The sequence below is a fragment of the Meriones unguiculatus genome, assembly GCF_030254825.1.
Source record: "Meriones unguiculatus strain TT.TT164.6M chromosome Y unlocalized genomic scaffold, Bangor_MerUng_6.1 ChrY_unordered_Scaffold_42, whole genome shotgun sequence".
Taxonomy (NCBI): Eukaryota; Metazoa; Chordata; class Mammalia; order Rodentia; family Muridae; genus Meriones; species Meriones unguiculatus.
The window spans coordinates 1258210-1271691 of NW_026843713.1; the positions used below are offsets into that span (position 1 = coordinate 1258210).

Consider the following 13482-nt stretch of genomic DNA (forward strand, 5'->3'; position numbering starts at 1 on the left):
TTTTTCTCTTTAAAATACTTCAATTTATTGTTCATATACTCACTGGAACTTGATCAGTCTTAGGACCAAGTCCCTAAAAGAAAACTGAATTCATCGTTGCTGCACTCTGCCACCCCCCCCCCCCCAAAAAAAAGACATCAGTCCTGAAGATCTTTATAGTTCACCACCTTGTGCACAGATTTTCTTATGTATTTATTTATTATGATTTGGTCACTTTATTTCCCCACTCCTGCCAGACCCACCCATCCTCCTTCCTCTATCCCTATGCAGTTTTTCTATTTCCCTGATAGGGGATTTCCCCTTCATCTTTCTATCTGGCCCTAGCTTATCAGGTCTCATCAAGGCTGGCTGCATCATCTTCTTCTACAGCTGATTCTCAGGGCATTGTTCTCCTTGAGTCCTCAATTCCCTCTACTTATGACACTCTTCCTGCCTCTTCTCTTGCAGGCTTAGAAGAGAACTGAGGGAAGGTAGAATGTAACAGGGACATCCCTTTTAGAGATAGGTGTTTGAAGGTTTCTCTCTGCATAATATAAGACTGTGGGTCTCTGTATGGGGTCCCATTTGATGCAGAAGGAAGCATCAGTTTGGATCCAAGAACCTGGCACTGATCTATTGGTTGAGGACAGAAAGCAAAATATTTTAACAACAAATGCCTGGGTTGTTTGACAATTGCCATAGGATACCATTGACCAACAACTCAATTTACTGCCATCCAATCCCCCTATCAGAAGAGTGGTTTTGTCACAATAGATGGCCTATTGGAACTTAATCCCCTACTTTAGGAGACCTCCTAATAATTGAATACATACCATATTTATTTTCTCTGCCTTTTAGTTACTTCACCCATGATGATTGTGCCTGGTTCCATCCATTTGCCTGAAAATAGCTTGTTGTCATTTTTTTAGCTGAATAATACTCCATTGTGGATGTTTTCCAGGTTTTCCTCGAAGGTGATTGTCAGTCCTGTACTTTAGTCTCTGGAAATTTCTGGGACTTTAAATCATTGTATTGAATGACAAACTTTCAGTATAGCAAGGTTCTTTCAGCCTAGACATAGCTCCATCTTCTTCTAACTCCTGTGATTTGAATTGCAATGTCTCCTGGACACCCATCTATTTAATGTGGAGTTCACAGTGAGGAAATATCTGGTTATTGATAGGAGATATGGCCTTTTTAGAAAAAAAAATAATTCCTTTTGTTTACATAAGTTTTTCTCAGCCTTTTATCTTTTTTATACAAGAGTGCTTCAGATTTTTTTCAGTTAATTTTGTATCCAGCCACTTTGCTAAAGGTACTTATCAGCTGTTGGAGTTCCCTGGTAGAATTTTTGAGGTTATTCATGAATACTATCATATCATCTGTAAATAGTGATACTTTGAATTCTTCTTGTCTGATTTGTATCCCCTTGATCTCTATCAATTGTCTTATTGCTCTTGCACTGACTTCCAGAAACTATGTTGAAGAGATATGGAGAGAGTTGGCAGCCTTGCCTTGTCTCTGATTTCAGTGGGATTGCTTTAAGTTTCTCTCTGTTTAATTTGATGTTGGCTATAGGCATGCTGTATATTGCCTTTACTATGTTTAGATATGTGCCTTGTATCCCTGATCTTGACTGCCCAGCTCAGGAAGCCCCAAAGACCAGGGATAAACAGACTCTGCTGTAAATATGTGAGGTTCTTTTATTTGTAAATTACAAGCTGCAACTTGGGCCCACACACCCCTACCACCACCAAAATGGTAAGAGCTGAGTGCCTTGTGTTCAGGTTACTTGGTGCATTTAAAGATTCTGGTCCCTCCCAGCATGCCCAAGGCAGGGGCAATTTCTGCTTGGCAAACATCTATTGGTCAAAATTGTACATTTTAAATTGACTGGCTATAGGAAGGTTCCCAGACCATTAATGATCTGGTTTTCCTCCCTAGGGGAATGGGCCAGCTTTCTAGCAATTGTATCTCTAGTGGGTGGGGAAAGAATGCATTAAGGTGGCCTTAGTTCAGGCCTTAAACTTTAATAATAACTGCTGAGTTTTACTCTTTTGGTCTCTCAATCTCTAGAATACTTTAAACAAGAATGGATGTTGTATTTTGTCAAATGATTTTTCAGCATATAAGGAGATTATCCTGAGTTTATTTTTTTCATTTTTTTAAATATGGTGGTTCACCTTGATGGATTTCCATATATTGAACCACCCCTGCATACCTGGGATGAAGCCCACTTGGTCATAGTGGATGATATTTTTGATGTGTACTTGTATATGTGTACTTGTATATTCTCAAAAATATAAAGTACCTTGGTATGACCATAACAAAGCATGTCAAAAAATTGTATGAAAAAAAATTCAAGTCTCTGAAGAAAGAATGAGAAGATGAGAATGAGAAGAAAGAATGAGAGGAAAGAATGAGAAGAAAGAATCAGAAGATGGAAAGATCTTCCATGCTCATGACTTGGCAGGGTTTAAATTGTAAAAATGGCCATCCTAACAAAAGGAAACTACAGATTCAATGCAGATCCCATCAAATTACCAACAGAAATCTTTACAGATTTTGCAGGAAAAATTCTCAGTTTCATATGGAAAAACAAGAAACCCAGAATTGCTAAAACAATCCTTTGCAATAAAAGATGTTCTGGACATATCTCCACTCCTGATCTGATACTGTATTTTAAATAACAGTCATAAAAACTGCATGGAACTGGCACAGAATCAGGATGTTGGATCAATGGAAACTAATATAAAATGCAGAACTAAAACCACATACTTATGGACAATAGATTTTTGACAAAAATTCCAACACCATACAATGGAAAAAAGATAGCATCTTCAACAAAAGGTGCTGGTCTAACTGGATGAATTCATGTACAAAAATGTAATCTTGTCCTTTCTCAGACAACTAGGAATAGTGATTCTCAAGATTCAGCTATCCACCTCTAGGCATATATCCAAAAGAGGCTTAAGTACACAATAAGGACATTTGCACAACCATGTTTGTAGCAGCTTTATTTGTAAAAATCCAGAAACTGGAAAACACCCAGAGGATCCCTGCCCAATTTAAAAAAAAAATGATACAGAAAATTTAATCCATCTACAAAATAGAATATTATTCAGTTTTTTTTTTTTCAAAGACATGCCTTGGTCAGGGACCATTTTCATAGTAAGTAGTTCACTGACTGAGGACATATCTGCATTTAACAAATAATAATGAAAACTATGATAATGGGAAATTCATGTGACTTTATTAATAACCACATGAAATATGTGACCCTTTTGCTGAACTAATAGTCTTGGACACAGGAACTGACATGTCTGGGTTGTGTGCTTTCAGCTTCCCAGATTGAAGCATGTAGGACTGCTCAGCCTTTCTCTCAAGCATGCTGTCTACTTGGCCCTTTTAATAAATGGCTCCTGAAACTCCTACTGGCTTTCACCTCTTGCATGACATCATTCTCCCTCTATGCCAATCAGAACCTAAGAGAATCTTGAGGTTTCCATGGAGATGAGTAAACAAACTGATCCTTGGCATATTTTAATCTTCTTTTGAAACCCAACAAGCCTTTATCTCATCCCTTTATCCAGATCCACACCTATACTCCTGTTTACCTCTGTGTCAATGTCAGGTAGGAAATGAACCTTTGATGTTTATTTAATTGGACAGCTTCCTTAGTAGAGAAGCTTCAAAGTGGTGTGTGATTAAGGGGAATATACCCAAAGACAAGGTGGTTGCCTTCTGTGGTCCTGGATCTTAAATTTCCTAGTTAGTGACTTTGAACTGATGAGTTACTCATTTAATCACTAAATGTTCCTTCACCTTTTTATTGATATAAAGGCTGGTAGGGCCTAGGGTTCCCTGGGGTATTGAGGCTTTAAGAGCAGGGAAAAGAGATGGAAACCAGACAATTCCTGGGACTGGTTTGGCTGAAACAGAGAATAATCAGGGTATGTAAAAGGAGAACTGAGGGGCAATAAACCATTTGATGGCTGGTGCTGTTCCACACTAGTGTTGCCACCGTCTAAGAACCAGGTTGCTTTTTGCTGACCTAGCTGGATCATCAGCTCTGTCCTACTCAATGTTCAGGGAGAAACCCTATTGTTCTGGAGTTTACAATCAAAACTGGGCATTCAGGATAGAGAAATATGTCCATGTCATATGCCTACGATACAAGAACAGCTATTTTCTTCTATTTTCCCCTAGATAAAATCTCAAAATGTAGTATTAATACCTGGACTGCTTATTCAGAGAACCCACCTGAGTCATAGAGTCCATGGTAGCTGGGTAATCACTAGTTCATGGCTAAGATTCTCTCTTACAAGACTCATGGCCAACTGTTGGGAAGAGTGCATGGAATCTAATGAAAGAAGAGGGAAGTAGTAAGATCTGTAGAAGAGAGGAACTCCACAAGAAGAGCAACAGAACCAAAAAATCTGAGCACAGGGTTCACTCCTGAGTCCCATACTCCAACTCAGTACCATGCATGGAAATAACATATAACCTTTGCACAGATGTAGCCCATGGCAGTTTAGTGCCCTAAGTGGTTCCATAGTCATGAGAACAGGGTGTGCTTTGAGGTTTATATGCCAAACAAAGTTACCAGAGAGAATGGTGTCACTGTCACTAGGTATCTGTCACTTTATGTGTTTGTTTCTGTTGGTCGCTGTCTCTTTAGCTCTTTGTGTCTATATCATTCTCCCTCACTCTTCCTGCTTCTCGTGGTTCTTCATGAAAAGCTCTAACTTTTCTTGAAGGACTACAAAGGGATGACTGCTTCCTCATGAGACATCATAGATGATCTCTGTAAAAATATAAGCTATGTGCAGATTAAAAGGTTTTTCATCAATGATTTGCCCTAGGGAGCATTTTCTCAAAAAAACATTTAACTGCAGTAGTGATATAGCTGTGCATTTAACAAATAATAATGGAATATGTGGAAATGTGAAACTCAAGTCAAGGACCTGTGACTTTATTAATAACCACTTGAAATAAATATATGGTGCTCTCTTCAACAGCACATATACTAAAATTGAAACAATACCTAGAAGTTCATGACCCCCGTGTAAGTATGATATGAATATCCATGAAGCATTCATATTTTAGGAGAAAGTAAACAAAACACAAATAGAAGGAACTGTGAAGTGAAAGAACTTAGGGAAGAAAACAGGAACTAAAGAGCTAAGCATAACTAATAGACTACAAGAGATGGAAGAAATAACCTCAGGTGTAGATGATACAATTGAAGAAATAGTTGTATCTGTCAAAGAAAATGTTAAATCTAAAATATTCCTGACACAGATCATTCAACAAATGCAAGACAACATAAAAAGACAAAATCTAAGAATAATAGGAATATAGGAAAAAGAAAATTCCCTCCACCAAGGGACAGAAAATATTTTCTTCTTTTTTCTTTTTTTTTAATTTTATTTTTCTTTTTAGTTATATTTTGTTAACTCTGTGTCCCAGCTGTATCCCACTCACTCATTCCCTCCCCAACTCCACACACCCTCCCTGGTCTCCTCCCCGACCCTAAGGGGAACAGGGACTATTTCTAACAGGATCTCAAGGGCAGGCTCTTTGACCTCCCCTCCGAGGGAAGGAGCAGTCCTGTTAGGCCACAGAGGAGGACTTTGCAGCCAGGCCTGAAGATACCTGATAAAACAGGGTAAAATGAAAGGGGAGGACGTCCTCCCCTATCAGAAAATATTTTCAACAAAATCATTGAAAAAAAAATTTCCCCAACTTAAAGAAGAGGCAAATAAGAATACAAGAAGTCTACAGAACACCCAATAAATTAGTTCAGAAAAAACTTTCTGCAACATAATAATCAAAACAGTAAATAAAGAGAACAAAGAAAAAATACTAAAAGCTACAAGGGAAAAAGCCCAAGTAGCATATAATGGCAAACTCATCAGAATCTGACCTGACTTCTCAACAGCATCTGTGAAAGCCAGAAGGACTTGGAGAAACATCATGCAGGCCCTAAGAGAACACAGATGTCAGCCCAGGCTATTATACCCAGGAAAACTATCAGTCCTCACAGATGGAGAAAACAAGATATTAAATGACAAAAACAAATTTCAACAATACCTACAGACAAATCCAGCATTACAGAAGACATTAGAAGGAAAAATACAACACAGGAAAACTAGAAACTTTCAAAGAAAAAAAAAACAGGAAATAATTAAACTCACTACAGTAAAAAGAATAGCAACCAAGCACAGAAACTTGCTACCACAGGCACATCAAACTAAAAAGTTCTAACAGCCACTGGTCATTAATTTCTCTTAACATCAATAGACTCAATTCTCCAATAAAAAGACACAGACTGACAGAATGGATGCATAAACAAGACTTATCAACCTGTTGCACAGAAAAACACACCTAAGTCACAAAGACAAATATTACCTGAGTGTAAAGGGCTGGAAGATGGCTTTCCAAGCAAATGGACCCAATAAGTAAGCAGGAGTAGCCATTCTAATGACTGATAAAATAGACTTTTAACCAAAATTAATAAAAAGAGATAGGGAAGAACACTTCATACTCATCAAGGGAAAATTCCACCAGGAGACTTCACAATCCTGAACATCTGTGCCCCAAATAAAAGGGAATCCACATTTGTAAAAGAAACATTGATAAGATTTATCCACTTATAGATCTCCATACATTAATTGTAGGAGATTTCAACACCCCACTCTCAACAAAGGACAGGTCAACAAAACAGAAATTAAATAAGGGAACAATGTCTTTAACAGAGGTCATGAATCAAATGGACATTTACAGATCATTACACCAAAACACAAAAGAATTCACCTTTTCAGCATCTCATGGAACCTTCTCCAAAATAGACCACATGTTTGGTCACAAAGCGAGCCACAACAGATACAAGAAGATTGAAATACTCCCTTGTATTTGATCTGAATCATGGAATAAAGCTGCAAATTAACAACAACAGAAATAACAAAAAGCCTGCATACACTTTGAAACTGAACAACTTGCTACTAAATGACAACTGGGTAAAAAAAGAAATAAAGAAGGAAATTAAGGTCTTCCTAGAATTCCATGAAAATGAAGACACAACATACCCAATCTCATGGCACACAATGAAAGATAGGCTAAGAGGAAAGTTCATAGCACTAAGTACCTTCAGGAAGAAATTTGAGACATATCATTCAATTAACTTAATGGCTCACCTAAAAACTTTAGGAAAAAAAAAGAAGCAGACACATCAAAAATAGCAGACAGTAATAGACTGCTGGAAATAATTAAACACAGGGCTGTAATCAATCAAGTAGAAATAAATAAAATAATCCAAAAAATCAATGAAACTAAGAGTTGGTTCTTTGAGAAAATAAACAAGATAGACAAACAATTAGCCAAATTAACTAAAAGGCAGAGAGATACCATCCAAATTAACAAAATCAGAAATGAAAAGGGGAACATAACTGCAGACACTGAGAAAATCCAAATAATTAAGGCTTACTTCAAAATCTGTATGCCACAAAATTTGAAAATCTAAGTGAAATGAACAATTTTCTTGATTGATTCCACTTACTATAACCGAATCAAGACCAAGTAAGTCAATTAAATAATCGTATATTACTTAAGGAAATAGAAGCACTCATCAAAACCTTTAATCCAAAAGAAAAAAAAAAAAAAAGACCTGGACCAGAAATTTTCAAAACACAATTCTACTACACTTTCAAATTAGAGATAACTTCTAAAACTATTCCACAAAATAGAAACCCAAGGAATACTATCAAACTCATTCTATGAATCCACAAAGACCTATGAATCCACTCAAACCTCACAAAGACCCAACAAAGAAATAGAATTTCAGGCCAATCACCCTTATGAACATTGATGCAAAAATACTCAAGAAAATACTTGCAAACTGAGTACAAAACACATCAAAGTTATCATCCACTATGACCAAGTAGGCTTCATCACAGGTATGCAGGGGTGGTTCAATATGCAACTGAACAAACTGAAAACAAAACAAAACAAAAAAAACTCATGATAATCTTCTTCATTGCTGAAAAATAATTGGATAAAAAACAACATCCATTCATGTTTAAAGCATTGGAAATATCAAGATACAAGACACATATCTAAACATAATAAAGGCAATATACAGCATGCCTACAGCCAATATGAAATTAAATGGAAAGAAACTTAAAGCAATCTCACTGATGTCAGGGACAAGGCCACACTGCCAGCTTTCTCCATATCTCCTTCAACATAGTTCTGGAAGTCCTTGCTAGAGCAATAAGACACTTGAAGGAGATCAAAGGGATAAAAATTGGACAGGAAGAAGTCAAAGTGTCACTATTTTCAGATGATATGATAGTATACCTGAGTGACCCTCAAAATTCTACCAGGGAGCTCCTAGAGCTGATAAGCACCTTCAGTAAAGTTTCAGGATATAAAATTAACTCAAGAAATCAGTAGCCATGCTGTATACATATGACAAAAGGGCTGAGAAAGAAATTAGGGAATCAATACCCTTCACAAAAGTGACAAATGACATAAAGTACCATGTCGTAACCCTAAACAAGCAAGTCAAAACTTGTATGTAAAAACTTTCAGCACTCTGAAGAAAGAAATAGAAAAGATAACAGAAAATGGAAATACCTCCCATGTTCATGGCTTGGAAGGATTAACATAGTAAAAATGGCCATCTTATCAAAACCAATCTACAGATTCAATGCATTTCCCATCAAATTACCTACACAATTCTTTACAGAAAAATTGAAAGAAAAATTCGCAACTTCATATGTAAAAACATGAAACCAGGAATTGCTAAAACAACCTTCTACAATAAAAGATCTTCTGAAGGTATTTCCATTCCTGATCTCGAGCTGTACTATAGAGCAACAGTAAGTAAAACTGCATGGTACTTTCATAGTAACAGAATGATGGATCAATGGAACCAAATAGAAGATCCAGAAATAAATTCACACACGTAAGAACATCTGAGTTTTGACAAAGATGAAAAAACTATATAATGAAAAATTAAGATAGTATCTTCAACAAATGGTGCTGGTCTTACTGGATTTCTACAGGTAGAAAATGCAAATAGATCCATACTTATCACCCTTCACAAACTTAAAGTCCAAGTGGATCAAAGACCTCAACATAAAAACAGACACATTAAATGGTTAGAAGAAAAAGTGAGGAAGAGCCTTGAACTCATTGGTACAGGAGACAACTTCCTGAATGAACAATCACAGGGTCTAAGAGCAACAATCAGTAAATGGAACCTCATGAAAGTGAAAAGTTTCTATAAAGCAAAATACACAGTCATCAAAACAAAATGAGTGCCTATAGATCAGGAAAGAATCTTCACCAAATCTCTATGTGACATAGGGCTAATATCCAGTATATATAAAGAACTAAAGAAGTTGAAAAGCAACAAATCAAGCAATACAATTAAAAAATGGGGAACAGAGCTAAACAGAATTCTTAATAGAAGAATATCGAATGGCAGAGAAACACTGAAATAAATGCGCAATGTCCTTAGCCATCAGGGAAATGCAAATCAAAAGGACCCTGAGATTTCTCTTTAGAACCATCAAAATGACCAAGATTTAACAAAAAAAAAAAAAAAAAAAAAAAAACTCATGTGACAACATATGCTGGAGAGATTGTGGAGTAGGGGAAAACTCCTCCACTGCAGGCGGGAATGTGAACTTGTACAACCACTCTGGAAATGAATCTAGTGCTTTCTCAGACAACTAGAAATAGCACTTCCTCAAGATTCAGCTATACTACTCCTAGGAATATATCCAAAGGAAGCTCAAGTACACAATAAAGATAGTTGCTCAACAATGTTTGTAGCAGCTTTATTTTGATACAAAAATTGTGGTACATCTACACAATGGAATATTACTCAGCAATAAAAAACAAGGAAATCATGAAAATTGCAGGTAAATGGTGGGATGTGGAAATGATCATCCTGAGTGAGCTATCCTAGAAGGAGAAAGACACACAGTTTATATTCACTCATATAGACATATAATATAGGATAAACCTACTAATATCTGTACACCTAAAGAAACTAATCAAGATGGAGGACTCTGTCTAAAATGTTCAATCCCCTTCCCAAAAGACAAAGAAGATAGACATCAGAAAAAGGAGAAAACAGGGAACAAGTTAAGTGCCTGACACAGAGGAAAGGAGCTCCATAAGGAGAGCAATAGTACCAAAATATCTCAGCACAGGGATCTTTCCTGAGACTCATACTCTAACCAAATACCATGTATAGAGATAATCTAGAACCCTTGCACAGTCATAGCCCTTGGCAATTCAGTGACCAAATAGATTCCGTAGTAATGGGAACAATGACTGCCTCTGACATGAACTGATTGGCCTGCTCATTGAAACCTCACCCTGATGGGGGAACAGCCTTAGCAGGCCACAGGGGAAGACAATGCAGCCACTTCTGATGAGATCTGATAGACTAGGATGAGTAGGAAGGAGAAGAAGTCCTCCTCTATCAGTGGACTTGGGGAGGGGCATGTATGGGAAAGTCAGAGGGAAGGTGAGATTTAGAGCAGAGGTATAAAAAGTGAATAAAATATAAATGATAAACCTGAATAAAATTATTAAAAAAATAATTCCTTTTGAAGTTATATTATTGGACAGCGTACTTTGAGGTTGATATGCCAATGATAGTGACCAAAGTGCTGGAGTCTCTGTCTCTCAATCTCTGTCAGTTTGTATCTTTATTACTCTCAGTCTTGTTCTCTCTATTTCTGAATCTGTCTCTCGAGCTTTCTCTCTCTGTTTCTTTCAGTCTTCCTTTCTCTGACTTCCACGTGTGGTTCAGTATGAAAAGCTTTCAGTTTTGGTGAAGGACTTCAAACAAGGACTGACTGCTTACTAGCATGACATCCTGGATGGTCTCTATAAAAATGTAAGGTCCCAGTAGAATGGCTTATTTTCAAAGACTTTCCTTGATCAGGAGCATTTTTCCAGGAAATATTTCCATGATAGAAGACATGTCTGTGCATTTAACAAATTATAATGGAATCTGTTATTATACTAAAGTCACATGTCAGGGACACATGACATTCATTAATGACCACTTGAAAGAAATATGTGACACTTTTCTTGAACTAAGAGTTATGGACACAAGAACTGTCATCACTGTGTTGTGGGCTTTCAGTAGCCCGGATTGAGGCATGTAGGAATGCTCAACCTTTCTTATGAGCAAGCTGTCCACTTGGCCTTTTTAATAACTGGCTCCTGAAACTCTTACTGGCTTTCACCTCTTTCATGACATCATTCTCCCTCTTACCCAATCAGCACCTGATAGATTCTTGAGGTTTCCATGGAGATGAGTAAACAAACTTTCTTCAGTGTCAAGTATCTCTGATCCTGTGCACTTGTGACTTTTTCTTTTGAAACCCAACAAGCCTTTATCTCATCCCTTTATCCACATCACACCCCTTACTCCTGTTTACCTCTGTGGCATTGTCAGGTAGGAAATCAAACTTTAATGTTTATTGAATTGGACAGCTTCCTAATAATTGAAGCTTTAAAGTAATGTGGGATTAAAGGGAATGCACCAAATGACAAGGTGTTCTCCTACTATTGTCTTGGATCTGAAAATTCCTAGGTTGTGACTTTGAACTGAGCAGTTACTTGTGTACTCACTAAATAGACCTTCACATTCTTATTGATATATTAGGCTGTCATGGTGTAGGGTTCCTTGAGGCATTGAGACTTTAAGAACAGGGAAAAGAGAAGGAAACCAGACATTTGCTGGGATTGGTTTGCCTGAAACAGAGAAAATTGATGAGTGTAAATGGAGATCTGAGTGTAAATCAACTATTTCACAGCTGGTGCTATTCCACATTAGATTTGACAACCTTCAACAAGCAGGGTTGCCTTGGCTGACCTTCCTGGATAGGAAGCTGTGACATACACATTGATCAGTGAGGAACCCTCCTAGTCCTGGGATTTACAGTTAAAACTGGTCCCCCGAAACAGAGAAAAGGGTCCCTGTTATCAGCCTAGGACACAAGAGTAGGTGTGTTTCATGCTTAGGCCCTCCAGACAACCCCCCCAAAGTAGTGTTATTGCCAGGACTGCTTCTTCAGAGCTGAGCTCATGGGGTCTGAGGTAGCTGCCTAACCACTAATTCATGGCTAGGATTCTCTCCTACATAATGAGCTCCTGAAATGCATGCCTTACAGAGTCAAACTCTGCTCTCCTTTACCAGAATATTTTCTCCATGTTAAAAGTCATTGTAAATGTATTTAATCCTATTAATGAAGAAGGAAGCATCTCTGCAGATGCAAGAACGTGGCACTGACTATCAGTTGAGGGCAGAGAGCAACACACTTTAATAACAACATTCTGAGTTTTTAGAAAATTTCTGTAGGATACCCTGGTCCCTGAACTCAGTTAACTGCCAAACAATTACCCTGTTTAAGACTTGTAGTATACTTTGGTCACAGCAGATGGCCTATTGGAACTTTATACAAGTTAGGAGACCTATTAGGAGACCTCCTCATAAGTGAATACATGCCATATTTGTCTGTCTGCATTTATTTACTTCACCCAGGATGATTGTTTCTGGTTCCATCCATTTGTCTGAAAGTATCATGATGTCATTTTCTTAGCTGAATAATATTCCATTATAGAAATATTCCATATCTTTTCCTAAGGAGATTGTCAGTCCTGCTCTTTACTCCTTGCAAATTGCTGGGACTCTAATCTTTGTATTGAATGACAAACTATCAGGATAAGTATATTCTTTTAGGCTAGAAGTCCCTCCATCTTCTCCCACTTTCTGGTGATTTGAATTACAATTTCTCCTTGAAGCTCATCTATTTACATTTTTAGTGCCCAGTGAGGAATTTTCTGAGAAGGGTTAAGAGGTATGGCCTTATTAGATAATATAATTCCTTTTGGAGTTTTATTATAGGAGGGTGTGCTTTGACCTTGATATGCCAATGAAAATGACCAAACAGAATGGAGTCTTTGTTGTCTTGTTCTCTGTCACTTCATATTTTTGTTTCTGTGGGTCTTGGTCTCTCTCTTTCTGAATTTGTGTATCTAGCTGTTTACCCTTCATTCTGCTGCTTGTGGTTCAGTATGAAATCTCTCAGTTCTGCTGGAGGACTACAAGAAGATGACTGCTTGCTGACTTAAAATTATGGATGATATCTGTAAAAATATGAGCAAGGTCCAAATTAATCACTTTTTGTTCAAAAAGTTGCATTTATCAAGGCACATTTTCCCAGTAAGTAATTCACTGACTGGGGATAAATCTGTGCATTTAAAAAATAATAAAATCTGGATAATGTGAAAATCACATGTCAAGGACACATGGATTTGTTAATGAACATTAGAAAGCAATATGTGACATTTTTCCTGAACAAGGAGTCTTGGACACAAAAACTGTCATCTCTAGGTTGAGTCTTTTAAGCTGCCCATAATGTGGCATGTAGGACTGCTCAGACTTCATCTCAAGCAGGTTGTCCA

The 13482-nt window shown here is 37.3% G+C and overlaps 1 non-coding gene across 1 annotated transcript; it reads left to right on the plus strand.

Moving 5' to 3' along the window:
- The first annotated feature begins 4984 nt into the window (after positions 1–4984).
- On the plus strand, positions 4985–5088 carry LOC132651937 (U6 spliceosomal RNA). The gene has a single exon (XR_009589460.1). It is a non-coding gene; the product is annotated as a U6 spliceosomal RNA (small nuclear RNA).
- The last annotated feature ends 8394 nt before the right edge of the window (positions 5089–13482 follow it).